The 19,003-nt window shown below is 42.3% G+C and overlaps 1 long non-coding RNA gene across 5 annotated transcripts in view; it reads right to left on the reverse strand.

The window, feature by feature from the left end:
* Positions 1 to 343: 343 nt before the first annotated feature.
* Positions 344 to 19,003, reverse strand: part of LOC122802528 — a 701,752-nt gene continuing 683,092 nt past the window's right edge. For all 5 annotated transcript variants that reach the window (XR_006364952.1, XR_006364951.1, XR_006364953.1 and 2 more), the window contains one exon: positions 344 to 460. This is a non-coding gene — a long non-coding RNA (uncharacterized LOC122802528). The remainder of the gene's footprint in view (positions 461 to 19,003) is intronic.

A 19,003-nucleotide genomic window follows, 5' to 3' on the forward strand; every position in this document is an offset into this window, starting at 1 on the left:
AGTTTTCTCATAGGACAGATCAGACACAAACTGTAGTGCATTAATAAAAACATATACTGAATAAACACAATCCAAGAAATAGCTTGCAATGCTGAAATTATATTTATGACCTTTAGATATCAAGACTAGTGAATTATGGAGTTGTTCAGTGAAGTTTAGTTTCACAGCTAAGGTAAATATGCAGAATTCCACAAGTAAATGCAAAATACATACAAATGAATTGCAAGAAAAACTTGAACTACACATAAAAGCATCAAGCTGAAACCATTATGGACAAACATCAGTACATAATTCTCCAACAGCTAATGAAGCTATAAACAATACAATTGTAGAAGCCTTACCTCTATAATTTCTGTTTGTGCATGTTTTGTCCAGAATGCTTGAGGAGGTGTTGTCACACTCACTGCTACAAAACTATTTGGTTTTCGATCTAGTGATGGAGTAAGCAATTCACTGCATGCTTTGAAGAGCAATCAAAAACAAGAACATAATTTTATTAAAATGCAACAGGAAGAGGAAAAGCAAATGATACACTATGAGTGGAATTCAGTAACTGACTCTATCCAATTCTGACATACAGGAACAAGCAAATAACTACAACTGCAGATTTTCAGGTTTAACAAGTTAAGGCACTTTGTGTCAAAGTCTTCAAGGAAAGTTGTAATGCTATTCATTCTTTTACAATGAAACAAGCACAGTAATGAAACCAGTCACCAGCATATTTTAACTTTTTTAACTTTCAGTATACCTGATAACTTGGAAAAGTACAGTTATGTGTGTTGCTTACCACAACAGTAGGTATTCAAGGAAAAGTAAGCTGTAGCAATAAAGTATAACATCTAGATTTACTTAACGTTTGTTTTTCATACATCAGCTGGATTCTTATCAGTGTTGGCCATCTTACTTAGGAGAGACGAGCATTGGTTTTATGCCAGTGAAAATGGTGTTTTCACATTTCACAGGTGGAATGAGGCTCAACTGCATAGTATCTCTCTCTCTCTCTCTTTCTATATATATATATATATATATATATATATATATATATATATATATATATATAAATACATACATACACGCACACACATATACATACACGCCCACACATATACACACACTAGATATAATATATATGCATAATATATGATACTTAGAGGTGTGTGGCAGTTGACAAAGTCCATTTGGCTGAACACCCATAAGCCCATTTAGTTAAATACCAATTTAATGAAACATCTTACAGTAAAAATGTTTCAGAAATGTGTGTGTGGGTATATGTGTGTGTGTATGTGTGTGTGTATATATATATATATATATATATATATATATATATATATATATATATATATATATATATATATATATCCCAGGGAGCACGCTCCTCCCCTTTAAACCCAAGTAAGCTAACTTCAAGGTCTCACAACCACTAAGTTCAAGGTCTCACAACCAGAGGAAAAGGGAGACGACTACACATACAGGGAATTGGTGCTGGAGCAGAAGATAAAATTATTACAGCAGCGATTACACATAGGTCAGCTGATGGCACTTCTTCATAAATTTCTACATATTTTTACTTCTGTAACAGAGCTATGGGTAATTATGCCACATTTGACTAACTGGCCTTTCAAACATTTGGATTCAGTCATTGGGATTCATTTAAATACCATGGTTGAATATTTGACATATATAAACAGTATACCACATGCGTACATCTGGGTGCGACTGTATGTGATCCTGCACACACACACACACACACACACGCTCTAACATATGTGCGTACACATTATATACACAGCTTCACAGCTTTCTCTGAGTATGTGTGCACATGTATATATATATATATGTGTGTGTGTGTGTGTGTGTGTGTGTGTGTGTGTGCGCGTGTGTGGTGTGTATACATAGTATTACATAGAATGTGGTGCAAAATGTTAAAGTGCAAGATGCTCGACTGTTTTGCAATCTTTGTTTAATACTGTATTTACAATACACTGATTACTCAAATGTTCAACTATATAAACACTGAACACTTGTGCTGTGGGAATATTGCATTTGGCTATGTTGGATAGGTAACTGTTGCTTTTATATTTCTTGTACTTCTCACTGGTGGGTGGGGGGCTGTAGTATTTTACTGCTGGTGTGGTGTTTGTTTTGTACACTGGTAGTTATTCTAATCTGAATGGAGATATCTCCCTTCTTCACGTTGGTGCGATCATGAGATTGGCATATTTATGTCTTGGGGGAGTCAATGTGGGGTTTGACTCCTGCAAATACACTACTCCCCACACACACACACACAATTTGGTAGGCAATATTTTTAAAACTAGTATTTGATTTGGTTGATATATTTTGAGTAGTAGTAGTTTTTTTTTTTTTTTTTTTTTTTTGATGTTTTAAAGTTCACACATTTTTTTTGTTCAATGTTCGTTTATGAGCATATACATATATATAATACACAGGATTATGACCAGGTCTCCGACTGTAGCAAGTATACTATGTGTTCGAGATACTGATGCCAAAAATTCACCTTGCTCATAATTCTTTACAGTACATAGAGATTTATTTGCTCGAAGTACTACTAGCAATGTCTTTTGGCTTTTCCCGGTTAGGGGTCGCCACAGCAGATAACCGGTCCACTAATGATTGGCAGTAGTTTTTACAGAGCCGAGTTCCCAGTCCTTTGCCCAGCCTTCAGGGAAGGCACACCCACATGCACGCACACCTACCTGTCTTTACAGGTCACGCAGCCGCAGGGAGAGCATGCAGACTCCACACAGAAGGAACTCCGGCCGAGAATCGAACCGAAGTGCACTACCGCGGCCTACTTGCTCAATGTACTACTACTTAGTTAAAAATAAGAATTAAAAAAAAAAAGAAAAAGCAAGCTGTGTTGTGCAGGTTTTGAAAGCCAGTAAAGTTACTGGTTGACATTCTTATGTATTCTCTGTCTAAGAGAAGCAGTTTAACTCAAAATACTGGGTGCACTTTAGCAGTCAGCAGGCATAGACAAGATCTGAAACAATGCTGTTTTATGTCCTGCTGCTACTTACTGGCCGACATTCTCAGGTTTTATTGCTGGATACAATGTTAACAGTGCCTAGTGTGTGCTTAACAATTTTTAAGCACCTTTCTAAGTATTGTTCAGATTGGGTCAAGTGCTGAAGTAGCACTGAACGTGGATGATATTTAACTGTTTTCTGTAAGTAATCACTATGCTCTATATTCACATGCCTGCACACATCAACGCGTACAATAAAGCACTGTTGCAGTAGAACACAGGCATGCATAGCTGTGATCACGACCAAAAGCTACATCCAAAGGCTTTATATGTTTACATTATAAATGGGAAAGAAATGAGCAGAGGAACACAGAAAAGGACCATGAAGAAAAGTGTGGAGTGAGGAAAAAGATCATTTTGGTGGGGGGGGGGGGTGTACAAAAGGTCCTTCTTTATTTGGAAGATAAGGCATGTTATTTGTAAGGAAGTTCCATTAAAATGGTGGGGTTGGAATATGATGATTTTCTTCAAATGACAACTTACTATACATGACATTCTTTTCAATGTCAGTAATGAGGTCATCAGTTGGTTGACCGAAAAGCAACTCTCTGGCAGTTGAGGCAAAAATAGCCTTTCTTCAGTCTTCAGAAAGTAAGTATATACAGATATAAATGCACATATATATAGCTTGGAAACATCGATGTGGAGGAGATCTAACTATTTCTTCAGTTATCAGAAATCACTCTTCCTCCTTTCCCATCTGAAAAATTCCTTTACCATGGAACGTTTCACCACACAAAATGCCTTCATTTGGAGAACCAAAAGAAAAGTCAACTTCCACATGTGGATCACAACCCATGGGTGAGGGAATTTGGAAGGCAGAATTCAGGCCTTTAGAATTTGAAAGATCCTCTTCCTCAGAGGATTTCCTTTTCCCTGAAGAAAAAGGAGTAGAAGCTTGTCCTGGGCATAATGCCTGAATAGCTTTTGACAAAAGTAAACCAGTCTTCCTGAGAAGTCTGTGAAATATTTTTTTTCAGAAGAAACTTTTGTAGGAGTGGGAGAAGAAGATAAAAGTTTTGTTTTCTACTACTTTTTCCATGGGATGTTTGCCTGAGGCTTCTGTGGTAAGGGACAAATCTACACTCCAGCATCCTCAATCTCTCTCCTTTTTCGTGTCTGCCATACACTCCCCTTCATCTTCAGAAATGACTCATGGTTCAAAAGGACTCTATATCAAATGATTTTACAGGGGAAGAGACTGAAGAATGGTTGGTAGTCAAGGATATGTATTTCTCTCTGTTCATAACAGCCTCCAAAATGGGCAATGTTGATTGCCTGGATGAAGCAGACCTGAGGGTCTGCAAAAGTTTCTCAATGGGATTTGTTGTCTCCAACCTTGAAGTGGAGCTTCAATTTGAGTTATCCACTTCTTTTGATGTTTCACCTACTCTTCTTTTTGGCTGGAGGTTCAAGCACCAGAGGTAAAGAAATGGATGATACAGCAGCAAGCACAAGAGACAACCTTTTGTTTTCCAGACAACAATCAAGGATCCTTAGATGGTTTCTTAACACTTCTGAAGCAAATTCCTAACAGACTTTACAAGATTTTGTGTTATGCTCCTAAAAAAAAGCAGATAGCTATAGTGGCAGCCACATTAAAGAATTAGTTTACCACAGTCAGACTTTCACTTCTTTTAAGGGGAAAATTACCACAAAATCAAAAAGTAGAAGAAAGTACTCATCTTCCTGAGCTCCTGAGGTTGTAACAAATGAAACGTCAAAATTGTTTGTGACAATGACAGATGTCTGCATATAAAAACATGCCAAGAAAAGTTCTGAAGATGGTGCATATTTATACTCTTCTTATACCCTGGTGCTGCTGAGTGCTTATACCTCATGGGGAAGTGATTTAACGAAGAACATATTTTATCTTGTTTCTCCAACACATACACACACAAACACAGACACTGAAAAGCCACAAACAGACATTTATTTACTTATTTATATCTTGTTAACCAAGTCAGAGATACTAGGCATAGCTCCTTGTTTTTTTTTTTTTTTTTTTTTTTTTGGGGGGGGGGGGGTGAAAATAAAATGCTTCCAGTAACAGAAGTAGTAGTAAATCACATGAGAAAGTACAGTTTTGTTAAGTTATATGCACATATTACAGCAGATGTTCGAATCCCTGACAGCTGCAGTAAACTACAGGCTGTGTCTTGCCCAAGATGCAACAACTGGCCAGTTTTCAAAAGCTCTGGATCCCTCCTCAGATCCACTCGGACTGCTGACTGACCAGCCCTGAAGAAGGAAAAATCAGGAATCAGAATGGAAAACCTTCAAGACTTTCCTGCCTGCTAATAAGAAGAAGAAACTCATCCTGAATTAACTAAAAAAGATTATCCCAGTACATCACGAGGGGGATGGTGGGTGGGAGTGGCAGCTGCAGTAGTGAAGAATTCGAACCTCTACTGTTATGGGTAAATGTAACTTACACAACTGTAACATGTTCATCATTCACACTACTGCAGTAGCCTATGGGTAGAATATCATGGCTTGTCCAACCTGAGAGGAGGAAGGACATGGATCCAGAAACCCCTGGGATTTGTCCTAGCAAAGCCAGTACTGCATCTAAACAAAGAATCCAGAATGTAATTCCTTGTACAGGTACAAACAGAGAAGCACACAGATGTCTCTAGAAAGTTTTCTTAGTCCACCCTTTTCCAATATGCCATCAAAGAAGACAAGTCCCACTAAGTGTGTGCCTTAATACTGCCTGCAAATGGTTGATCCCGGTGGGTATAACAAAAGACAAAAGCTAGGAAAAATCAACTGGAAATTGCCTGTGACATGGGTTGCCCTTTGAGTCTCAACATAAGAAATAAAGAGTTATGTACTTACCATAACTTGGCATCTGTGCTATCCTATGACTTCATTCATCAGTACAGGGTCTTGAATCTGACATCAGATCCGAGCCGGCAAAATACACAACAGACGGAGCCAAGGCACCCTCTCCCATAATGCACTGCTGCTCTCTAATCCCCGGATCAAGTTTGTCACCATACTCCTGAGCTATTCCTACCAAGGTAGAGAGAAACCCACTCCAACTTCCTCCACTAGTCCACCAGGAGGGGGGTGACGGGTTGGAAATGTGATGAAGACATAGGATGATAACAGATGCCAAGTTATGGTAAATACATAACCCTTTATCTGATGCTATCTATGTCTTCATTCATCACCACAGGGTCAGATTCCCCAGATACCAAACATCCTTGGAGGCCTTAAAGAAAGACATGCCGGAGTACTGTGGAGCCAAAGGAAGCTCTGCTCCTTGAAACTAAATACAGTTTGTAATGGGATATGAAGGTGTGAGGGTTGGACCAAGTGGCAGCAGCACAAATCTCATCAATAGATAGCATTGCTACAAATTCTGAATAATTGGCCACGGATCTAGTAGAATGGGCTCTAACACGACCCAGAATCTCCAACTGATTCAGACTGTAGACCATAGAGACACAGCTAAAAATCCACTTAAAACAGTGACCTTGGAGACTGGAAGGCCATGCCTGTTCTCAGAGAAGGCTACAAAAAGTTGTTCTGACCTACAAAATTCCTTAGTCCTATGCAATTTGAACCAAAGCTGTCTGCGAACATCCAAGGTATGAAGGATATACTCCCCCCTGTTTGAGTAGTTAGGGGAAAAACACTGGAAGCGGAATGCATTGGTTAAGGGTCGACTCAGAAGCAACCTTGGGTAAAAAGGAAGGATTAATTCTCAGAGATACCCTGTCCTTGTGAAAGGTCATATAAGGAGCAATGGAAAGAGCCTGCAATTCAGAAACTCTCCTAGCTGAAGAAACAGCAACCAGAAAAAAAAGTTATGTTCTTACCATAACGTTGCATCTGTGTTGTCGATCTTCATTCATTCTTGACTGATGGGTTCAGTTCTGATCCCTTGGAACCAACTCGGCCGTTATACAAAGCTCATGCCAGCCAAAAACTCTCGAGCTAAGGCTCTACCCATAATGCCTCTCTTCCCATTACCTCAGATCGAGTTTGCCTATCAGTTAGGAAAATATGAAAACCTAGGACTAGTTCCAAACCTCCAGGAGCATCTAGCAGGGGCATGAGGATGGGATGTCAAAAATGAATGGAACGTTATGTTAAGAACATAAATTCTTTATCTGATGTTGTCCATCTTCATTTATTCTGGACTGATGGTATAGAGTCCCCAGCTACTTTAGATCCTGGGTGGCCCTAAGGAAGGATATTCCTGAGCATCACAGAGCCAAAGGATGCTCTTCCCCTGGAGACCATTCTAATTTGTAATGAGTGATAAAGGTATGCGGGGTAGCCCAAGTTGCAGCTGCACATATGTCTTCCATAGAAGCTCTAGACTGGAAGACCGCCTAAGTGGAAAAAGATCTTGTAGCATGAGCTCTAACTTTTGTTGGTAGTTTGAGCTTATTCTGGTTGTATATAAAGGTAATGCAGTCTCTCAACCATTTTGACAAGGTGACTTATGATACTGGTTCGCCCAATCTGGTATTTGAAAAGGATAGAAATAGTTGGTCTGATTTTCTAGAGGATTTTGTTCTGTCCAAGTAAAAGTGTAATTGTCTGTGGACGTCCAACATATGCAAGCAGTACTCTGCTTTGTTTAAAAATTTTGGAAAGAAGACTGGTAAGTCTATATTCCAGTTGATATTAGATTCTGACACAACTTTTGGAAGGAAGGAGGGAGGGACTGGTTCTGAGTGATACTCTTTCTTTGTGAAAGATGATTTTTATTTTATTTATTTTTTATTTTACATTTGTTAACTGGGAAAGTCTGACTGGACACAGGTCCCTTTTCAGCAGAGGCCCAAGGAGAAAAGCTCCACATACAGTATAGTATGAGTGAGGATTTCATTTACATCTATTGCTACAATTCAACATGCAATATTCAGATATTAACATCTTGTTTTCAGGACTATGTATAAGGTCATAACAGACTCATTTCAGTGTATAGTAGACAGTTAAACATTTCTGGTATGTCTACATTAAAGCATGCAATAATCAGAATTTTAACATCTTGTTCAAAGGACAATATACAAATAAGTTACAGACTCATTTAAGCATGTGGTAGATAGTTTAACATTTCTGTTAGTTGATTTATATGCTGTACACTGTAAGATTGAGAGTAGTACAGTATTTGTGAAAAAGTTTTTAAAGCATTACTGGTAGTAAGGTTATTCAGTGGTACTTTGTGATATTAGAATTAGTATAGTATTTGAGAAAAAAGTACAAAAGGTTTGAACAGAAGTTCAATCTGACAAGCCCATATGTTTGGAGTAGAGCAGGTATACCTGGGTAACTAGAGGAAGTTTAGCAGATAAATTCAAGCATTCATGCAACAGTGCAGTGGTTTGGCTTAACCTGGGGTGACACAGGAGCAGAGCCAATTGTCTGAATACTGGCTTTTGAGGAGTCTTTTAAATTGGGAGGCAGAGGTTGTAGTAGTAATGTGACTTGGGAGTTGATTCCAAACTCTGGCTATGGTGCAGGCAAAGAGAGACTTACCAGCATCATTTCTGTGTTTGATGACATTTTAAGGTTTTAGTTACTGGATTTTAATGTTCTGGTGGTTGTGTAGGGCTGAATTAGATGCTCTAGTGATGGGGTTTTGTTGGGTAGGTAGTACAATTGTGTGCTGTAGAGAGTTGATTAAGTAACAGTAGCTGGGGGAGGGTGGTTCACACAAAGCTTGTAACTCTGAAATTCTACTAGCAGACGTGGCAGCTACTAGGAAGAGGATCTTCCAAGATAAAAACTTAAGATCACAAGTGGCTGCTGGCTTGAAGGGCTGACGAATTAGGCACTGTAAGATCAAGGTCAAATCCCATGACACTACTGGATCTTCAAAAGGGGGGTTTTAAGTGCTGAGCGTCTTTAAGAAAAAATTTTGCATAGACAATGAGACAATGATAATCAAAACCATTATGAAAATTCGAAATGGCAGCTAGATGAAGAACCTTAATTGTAGATGTTGAGGCTCCCAAATGAAATAAGGTGGCTAAGTATTCCAGAACCTTATCAACTGGTGCCGAGACAGGATCAATGCCATTTGTACACATCCAAATTGAGAATCTTTTCCATTTGTTTAGATACATTTTTCTGGTAGACAGAAATATCTCCTGCACTGGGGAGGACAAGTTATTCTACCTGGCAATTAATGGAATTGGAGAAACCAAGTCATCAGCTTGAGATGTTGAATGTTGGGATGCACCAAACCCTCAGGTTTAGACAGCAGGTCCAGAGTTGGATCCAGAGTCCATGGGCTGTGAACCTGGTGAGGCCAAAGAAAGGGAAACTAGACTTGACGGGGCCAGTAAGGTGCAATGAGAATCACTTTGCTTCTCAACCATTGGGCTTTCCTCAGAAACTGGGGAATTAGTGGAATTGAAGGAAAGGCATGCAGAAGTCCCAGGGGCCAATCATGAAGAAGTGCATCTCTCGGGGACTCCCTGCAAGGGGGAATTAGGGCAAAGTATCTGTGTCATTTGTGGTTTATGGGAGAGGTGAATAGATTGCAGCAAGGCTGACCCCAACAGTGAAAGACCTTCGTTGCTATGTTGGGAATGAGAGACCACTCGTGAGGCAGAAGGATACACCTGCTCAGTTTGTCTGCAATCACACTGGAGTTACCCAGGATATGCTTTGCTATCAGAAAGCGGTTGGAGGCGATTGCTCATTACCAAACTCTTTGGGCTTCCCGATATAGAGGGTAGGATCTGGTTCCCTCATTTCTTGATAAACCAGACTACAGACATGTTGTCTGACTGGATAGCAATTGTCCCTGAAGGAAGGGCAGAATGAAATGCTTGCAATACCAAAAGCACTGCCCTCAGTTCTAGGACATTGATGTGCAAATTGGCCTCTTGTGGGGACCAACTGCCTTGTCTTTATTTCCCAGAAAATGCCTCCCCCACCCTATCTGGGAAGTGTCCGTAGTCAATATGTCCTTGGGCTGAAAGGACGACTCCATAAATTATCTTCTGGCTTCATCCACCAAGATAAATTCTTTTTGCAGCGATGTGTTATCAAAACTGGATGGGGTATGTTACAAGTGACCACTGTGATGCCAAAAGCCACTGAAGCAGCTTCATGTGATACCTCATTAGGGGTACTAATGTTATTGTTGCTGCCATAAATCTGAGAAGTTGTAAAACTAGATGAGCAGGAAAATACAGTTGTGCACCTACCATAAATGTAGATGTTTGAGTGTATTCACTGTTGCAGTCATTACTCTTGGGTTATCCTGCAGGCAGGCTACCCTCAGTCGCCAGAATTCCAAAGTCTAGGTCCAGCGTCGGTTGCTGTCACCTCTTCCCTGACGTCAGTGTGCCAGGGGTATAAAAAGATGCATCCGACGCCATTTTCTTCAGTTTTTCTTGCCCCAGATGTCAGGTGCCCCCAAACTGGTAGGATGAAAAAATATGCCAATAAAAATGCATGCACAAAAATAACATTTCCTTCATCTACAAGCAAATACACCAAATAGGTTGTATAGGATAGAGAAGTACAGATAAGTCCCAGCAAAGAAAAGAGGGATGGTGGGTGGGTAACCTGAACGGCAACAGTGAATACACTCGAACATCTACATTTATGGTAGGTACACAACTGTACTATGTTCATCGTGTTTCACTGTTGCAGTCATTACTCTTGGGTTGAATCCCAAAGCTGAGGATGGGTGGCTGGGCTAAATAGGATTAGGAGAGGCTATGAGGCCCTGCAGAACTGCAGTGGCAAAATCTGCTCTGGACTTAAAGAGGTAAGTCGTAGTGCTTTGTGAAGGTGTGTACTGAACTCCAAGTTGCAGCCTCTAAGATATCTTTGGTGGATACTCCTCTGAGGAAGGCTGCTGAAGTGGCTGCTGCTCTGGTGGAATGAGGCCTAATGCCCTTAGGCACTGATTTACCATGTTGAAAATAGCAGAAACGGATGCAATGGCCTATCCATTTAGAAATAGTCTGTTTTGAGATAGCCTTTCCTTGTGATCCTGCAGCATATGACACTAAAAGTTGCTCAGTCTTTTTGAAAGCTTTAGTTCTGTCCAAGTAGAAGCATAACTGCCTGTGTATGTCCAAAGACTGCAGAATTTTCTCACCCTTGTTCTGTGGATTTGGATAAAAGGTAGGCAAGTGAATGGTTTGGTTGAGAGCCACACTGGACACCACCTTAGGCATAAATGTAGGGTTTGTCCTCAGAGAAACCCTGTCTGGATGAAAAATGATGAAAGGTTCCACAGCCATGAGTGCTTGTGACTCCGAGACTCGCCTTGCAGAGGTTATTGCTAGGAGCAGAGCTGTTTTCCAGGATAAGAATTTTATATCTGCTGTTGATGCTGGCTCAAAAGGAGGCAGTGTGAGTTTTTCCAAAACATAATTGAGGTCCCAGGCCAGAATTGGTGCTCTCCTTGGAGGCCTAATGTTTCTGGCCCCTCTGAGGTACTGCCTTATTAAAGGATGAGAAAAGATAGGTGGTTCCGTATCGTAATGGGCTGAAATGGCAGAGGCATGAATCTTAATTAATGAGAAAGAAAGGCCTTTGTTCAGCATCTCAGTTAGGTATTGTAAAATTTGAGGGATATTTGGTACACCCATGTCAATGCCTTGTTCCTGGTTCCAAGCACAGAATCTCTTCCATTTTTCTGCATAAGATTTTCTGGTACTGGGCCTCCTGGCCTCCAAGATAATATCCATAACAGTTTTTGAAAGAGGAGTGTTCTGAATGGCTACATTATCCGCCATGCTGCCAGATTTTAGGTCCTGAGTTGGCTGTGCAGGATCTGATTCTTTTGTTGGGTCAGCAAGTGAGAAGTCTGAGGCAATATCCATGCTGGACCTTGAGACAAGTTCTTTAGGATTGGGTACCAGTGCTGGAGTGGCCAGTCTGGTGCAATCAGTATCATTTTTGGCTCCTCTTGTCGGACCTTTAGGAGTACCCTGGGAAGGAGAGGCAGTGGGGGAAAAGCATATACTGTTAGATTTTTCCAGCTGAAAGATAGGGCATCCACTTTCCATGCTTGCTTGAGATAAATCCTTGTGCAAAATCTCTGCAATTGGCAGTTGTGAGGGGAGGCAAATAGATATATGTCTGGGCATCCCCATTTCCTTATTATCATGCTGAAGACTTGTGGATCCAGTTTCCATTCGTGGGGATCCATGAGGTTTCTGCTTAGTTAAATCTGCCAGAGTATTTGTTTTTCCTGGCAGGAATTGTGCTTGCAGGTGAACTTGAAAAGCCAATGCTGTGTCCCATAAGGTCATTGGTTGTCTGCAGAGGGGGGGGTGGGGGCAGGAATGTGTACCTCCCTGCTTATGTACCACATGACCGTAGTGTTGTCTGTCTTTATCAGTAACTGTCCTGGATGAAGCAGGTCCTTGAAAGCTGTCAGGGCATTTTGAACAGCTAGCATCTCTTTTTGATTGATGTGAAGATGCATCTGGTTTGCAGGCCATGTGCCCTGAATACATTTTCCTGCCATATGGGCCCCCCAGGCATGATCTGATGCATCCGTTGTCAGTGTCTGTCTGGCTGTGGGTAAACTGAACGTCAGACCCTTGTTGTGGTGACAGGCTTCTGCCCACCATCGAAACTCCTGTTGCAGGCAGGGAATGAGTGTAATTACTGTCTCCAGGCTGTGGCAATGCTGAGTCCACACACTTTTCAGATACCATTGTAGTTTCCTCATATGCAGTCTGGCATTTGGAATTAGTAGAATGCAGGATGCCATGAAACCAAAGGCCTGCAGGATTTTCCTTGCAAATAAGTGGGTTTTTGTTGCCACTTTCTTGAAGTAAGCAGTCAGTTGCTTTTGTTTGTCTGGCGTGAGATAAGCCATCTGGGCAGTTGTATTTGAGCTTGCACCCAGGAATAGTATCTCTTGAGAGGGCACTAGTTTTGATTTCTTTTCGTTTACTGTGTACCCTAGGCCAATTAGTAATATTTTTACAAACGCCAGATGCTTTAGAAAAATGTCTTTGTTCTCTGCTTGAATTAGGCAGTCGTCCAAGTAGGGATATATTTGAATTCCTTTTTGTCTGCAAAACGCAATTACTGGTGCCAGGCATTTTGTGAAGACTCTAGGCGCAGTAGATAAGCCAAAGGGCAGTGCAGAGAATTGGTAATGCATTGAGCCAGCTATGAATCTGAGGTACCTTCTGCAAGATTGTCTGATTGGGACATGCAGGTATGCCTCTTTTAGGCCCAAAGTTACGAGCCAAGCCTTCTTGCCCAACATGGGCAGAGGCTGCTGTAGAGTCAACATCTTCAATTTTGGAACTTCCAGAAACGTATTTAGTATAGACAGGTCCAGTATTGGTCTCCAGGTTTTGTCCTTTCTGGGTACTAGGAAAAGTCTGGAGTAAAATCCTTGCCCCTGCTCTTGTTGTGGTACTTGCTGAATGGCCCTCATGTCCATGAGGGCTGTAATTTGTTTTTGTGCCTCTGCCCATTGATTGTGTGGCAGGTATGGCATACCTTTTGACCTTGGTAGAGTGTGAAAATGGAACCTGTAGCCTTGGGACACTATGCTCAGGACCCATTTGTCTTGGGTAACCATTTGCTAATTTGATGAAAAAAGTGCTAGTTTTCCCCTAAGGGGGTTGCCAAAAGAAAAGTGCTTGGATCTGGTAGAGGAAAGTCATTGGGACTGTTTCCTGTAAGGTTGTGATTTCTCTTCTCCACTTTTGGAGGTAGGAGCACCCCATTGTTTAGGCCTGTATGAGCCATGGAGCTGAGATCTGCCTCTGAGATGCCTGTATCTGCCTCTTTGTGGTCTGTCTGACACTGGAAAGGACCAATTTTTAGAAGGCCAGTTCCTGCTAAACCTCGGTGGCTGTACCTGTAAGAAATCCTTGACTGTCTGCATGGATTTTTCTTTATCCTCCATTTTTTTTCAACACCTCTTCTGCTTTAGTACCAAACAAAGTGTCATGCTGTAATGGTGCATCTAATAATTTACGCTAACATGATCAGGCTGATTCTGTTCCTTTAACCAAGCATGCCTTCTAATCACAGAATCTGTAACTGCAGCCCTGCAAAAGGCCTCCAGTGAATCATAATCACATTGCAAAGTATGCTTTCCCACTTGTTAAGCTGCATGCAATAAATCCTGCAATTCCTTGTTCTCTGAACATTCAGTATTTGTCAACAATTTCTGTTTAAGCAGTGACATTAAATATTGCTGATATTTACGCATATGAAACTGACAATTTAAAGCCCTTACACCCAGGGTAGCAGAAGTGTAGACTTTTTCCCCCATCTGTCTAGAGCCCTAGAATCTCTATCAGAGGGGACAGGGTTTTTTGCAGTGAAAGCTTTAACCCCTTTGGGACCCTGAGATATAGTCTCTGGGTCAGCAGCGGGGTTTTTGTATAAGAATTTATGAGAATCCGGGACCCTGTAGTATCTATCTGGCTTAGCAGGTGCAGGGGGTAAAGAGTCAGGGGACAGGCCGGACTCTGAAAATACATCATCTGCAATGTCTAGAACAGGTGGAATAGCAAAGGGTCTGTCCTGAGGAAGTAGCAGAAAGTCTCTGAGCCTTTTCTTAGATTCAGAATAATCTTGGCTCTCCCAGTGGAAATGCTCACTCATGGTATGCAGGGTTTCCCCAAAAGAATAATCCTCAGGAGGAGAGGCTGAAGGAATGGATTCTTCAGCATCAGAATCCTCATAGGGAATTATGGAGTAATCCTGTTCACAAGAGGAATTAGAGGAAATAGAAACCTGATCAGAAGAATCATACTCTGTCTCTTGCCTAGGCCTCTTATCAGGAGGGGAATGGGAGCCCCTGATCAAAGTAATTAGATCTTCGGCCATTTTGAGCATCTGTTTTTTAGGCATGGAAGTCGTAGGAGGATGCTGTACTTGTTTCTTTGTCTTCAGAGCTGCTTTAGTCTTTGTCTTTGAAGCTGAAGATGGCTTAATATATAGTTGTGCAGGTCTGAAGACACCCCTCAGAAGCCGATGCCCGCTCAGCGGCTCCGGACCCATCTGAGGGAATGATTTCTGAGTGTCCAATACCTTGAGTATCCAGAGGCCCAGTCGGCTCCACGTGGGAGTCGGAAGTGGCCTGTGGCTCTGAGGTAGTGGGAGCCAGGGGCTGCGAAAGCGCCTCACTGAGAACCAGCGAACCGGCGACTGGCCTAGCAGAGGCCTCGTCGGTTTTGGACCTCGGATGCCTATCCTTTTCCTTGTCCTTGCGTTTTTTTGTAAGCTCCGGTTGTCGGCTGGTCCAACGGCATTATATAATTATATCTTCGGCCAAAGTAATGAAATGCAAAATCGAACCGATGCTTGATAGTGCGTTGGTTAAACGGGGTACTTAGATTTAATGAAGACTTTGGTTCTGAAATTCGGATTTGAAAATCTCAGGAGTCGGCCGACCAGCACTTGCGAACTGCTTTTGCTTCAGGCATTGCGCAGCAAGAAAGACTGAAGAAAATGGCGTCGGCTGCATCTTTTATACCCCTGGCACACGGACGTCAGGGAAGAGGCGACAGCAACCGACGCCGGACCTAGACTTTGGAATTCTGGCCGACTGAGGGTAGCCTGCCAGCAGGATAACCCAAGAGTAGTGACTGCAACAGTGAAACACGATGAACATATTTGTTTTGGGAGGGGATCATCTGTAGTTGTGATCTTAGCTTTAGCAACCTGTGATGAGGAAGGCAGGCCAGACAGGATAATGCATTTAGTCTTGTTCTGATAAATTCCAGATCCTGCGTGGGAGACAGTTGTGATTTTTCTTTGTTGATTTAAATGCCTAGAATTTCGAAAAGATGTAGAGCAAAGTCTATGGCGCAAAGCAGCAGATGCCTGGAGGGGGCGGTGAGGAGCCAGTCGTCTAGAAATGGAAACACATGGAATCCCTGTAGTCTCAAATGAGCTGCTATGATTGCCATGCATTTGGTGAACACCCTAGGGGCTGTGGTGAGGCTGAAGGGCAGTGCTTGAAACTGGTAATGACTGGTTCCTAGCCAGAAGTGGAGATATCTTCTGGAGTGCTTGTCCATCTTGATGTGATAATACTCATCCTGAAGATCTATAGAGCACATCCAGTCGTCCTTCTCTAAAAAAGGAGGGATAGACTGAACAGTGACCAAACGGAATTTTGTCTGTTGCACAAATTTGTTCAATAGGCTGAGATCCAAAATTGGTCTCCAGTCCCCCATCTTCTTTGGCGCTAAAAAAAATCTTGAGTAATATCCAGATCCTATCTGGTCTGGTGGGACTGTTTGAAGGCTCTTTTTTTTTTGAAGCAGCTTTTGGATTTTTAGTGCTGCTAGATCCCTCTGACTGGGTAGAACAATTGGGATTCACCTTTGGGGTTTGGGGAAAAAAAATGAAGGGAATGTGGTAACCTCTGGTAATTACTGTCTGCACCCAGGAATCTGATGTTATTGTGAGCCAGGCTGAGTGGTGCATTGAAAATCTTCCCCCGAATGCTTCCAGAGGTAAGCAATCGGGCCTCTGCTCAGGAGCGCTAGTAGGGTTGTCCAGAAAAGGAATCTCTGGAGCCCTAGTTACATGAACCCCCTCTGCTACGGGAGGGGCGTCTTCCAGAAAAGCTCCCTTCCTCTGCCCTGGGGGAATACTCACCATGTGTATCTCGAAAAGGTCCTTGGGCCTTCCTGAACCACATTTTTTCACTTTTCTGATTCCTGGAGTAAGGTCATTGTGAAGTGGAAAAATACACACCCACAGCAGAAAGGGTCTTTCCATCCTTTTCACACCTAGCTAACTTGTCACTAACTTTGGGACCAAACAATGAATTAGCATCAACAGGAGCTCTGACAAAGGAAGACTTGAAGGGGTCCGCAAAATCACACAAGTGCATCCAGATGTGGAGCATAATGGCAATGCTTGTACTCGCAGTTCTAGTTGTCCTTTCGGCTATGTGCGCAATAAGCCGCATACATGAATTTGAGATCGGCTCCAGGGTGGCAAGCTGAGAGTCAATGTTATCTTGAACCACTTCAGACACTGCTCCTGCTAGGGTGTCTGAAATCTCAGTTATCAGATCCCTTTGGAGTCCAGTGAAGTATGCCAAAAAGTTTAAGGACCGAATAGCAAAGGTCGACGAAGGAAAGACCGGCTTCCCAAATCTGTCCATTGTATGTGACTCTCGGTTAGGAGGATGGACCGTTGAACTCTCTTTTGCGAGTTCCTTTTTAGTGGCTGCCGCCGCCACCACCATGGCATCCACTGCTAGACCCTTAGACCAATGGGGTGGAAGAATCTTATCTGGTCTCCATGGAACAGGCTCTATGGTGTCAGTAGCCTTCCATGATCACTGGACAATCAATTTGACTAGATGATCATTAGCCAGCGGGGGTCACCCAAGAATTAGATGGATGGGCATGAAAAGCTTGCAAGAAAACAGATTCCTCAGAGGATGGGTTTGAGGACTTTAAATTATTCCTCTGTTTCAGTACTTCCAGGATGTCTCATATTCAGGGGGTGACCGTGGGGACCCTTCCCCTTTATTGTAAACCCTATCCTCAGTGACCAATTCCTCTGGAGAATCCAGGTGCTTCCTTGTGCACGCTCTAATATGGGGTAGCTCCTCAGGAGGAAGTTCTGAGGAGCACTCCAAAGAGGGGGGATCCTGAACCAGGGTATCTTGCAGCTCTTGTGCCAGCTGTCCAGACGTAGCAGACTGTGGCAGCTGCGAACCAGAGGGAAAGTACAGTTTTGTACCTACCATAAATGTAGATGTCCGATGGGTATGCATCTGCAGTCATAACATATTGGTTGTCCTGCCTCAGGCAGCCCTTCGGTCGGCCGGATTCCAAAGTCTGGGTCTGGCCTCGGCTGATGTCGTACTTTCCCTGACGTCAGAGCGTCTGGGGTATAAGAGCATCAGCCGACGCCATTTTCCTCAGTGTTTCTTGCCCCAGATGCCAGGTGCCCTGTAGGAAGGCCAAATTTGGAGGAATGCAGTAAAATTCCAAACATTTTCCAAAAAATATATACATATATATATATATATATATATATACAAACAAATACACCATAATAGATCCCCCAGCTAGCTAATGGAGGGGTAAGTACCCTAGGAATACCACAGAGGGGAAGGAGGGAGGGTAACCCTGACTGCAGATGCATACCTATCGGACATCTACATTTATGGTAGGTACAAAACTGTACTATGTCCTTCAAGGATGCATCTGCAGTCATAACATATGGGTAGAATACCATAGCCAATCTGGGGGAGGAGGTACTAAGAAAAGGATGGTGTAGTTAAGATCCCCTGCAGGACTGCTGTTGCAAAACCCGCTCTGGATCTGGAGTATAAAGGTAAATTGTAATGTTTGGCAAATGTATGCACGGAGCTCCATGTAGCAGCTTCTAAAATGTCCTTGGTAGCCACCCCTCTTAGGAAGGCTGTAGTGGTGGCTGTGGCCCTTGTTGAATGAGGCCTGATGTTTGCAGGAACTGTCTTTCCATGAAAGGAGTAACAAAATCGAATGCAATTTCCTATCCACTTTGAAATTGTCTGTTTGGAAATTGCTTTTCCTTGTACAGCAGCATATGCTACAAGGAGCTGGTCAGTTTTCCTGAAACTTTTAGTTCTGTCCAAGTAGTAGCGTAATTGTCTCTGTATATCCAGAGTGTGTAGCAGTTTTTCCCCTCTGTTTTGTGGATTTGGGAAGAATGTAGGCAAGTGAATAGCTTGGTTCAGGGATACTCTAGACACCACCTTTGGCATAAAAGTAGGATTGGTTCTTAGTGAAACTATGTCCTGATGGAAGATAAGAAATGGCTGTACTGCCATTAAAGCTTGTAACTCAGATACTCTTCTTGCTGAAGTTATGGCCAGAAGGAATGCAGTTTTCCAAGACAGAAACTGTAGATCCGCCGATGCTGCTGGTTCCAAGGGAGGACGTGTTAGTTTCTCCAGCACAAAGTTGAGATCCCAAGTATGTAAAGGAGGTTTTCTTGGAGGATTGATGTTTTTGA

The sequence above is a fragment of the Protopterus annectens genome, chromosome 5.part0, assembly GCF_019279795.1.
Source record: "Protopterus annectens isolate FY-2018-M chromosome 5.part0, PAN1.0, whole genome shotgun sequence".
In the NCBI taxonomy this organism is placed as follows: domain Eukaryota; kingdom Metazoa; phylum Chordata; order Ceratodontiformes; family Protopteridae; genus Protopterus; species Protopterus annectens.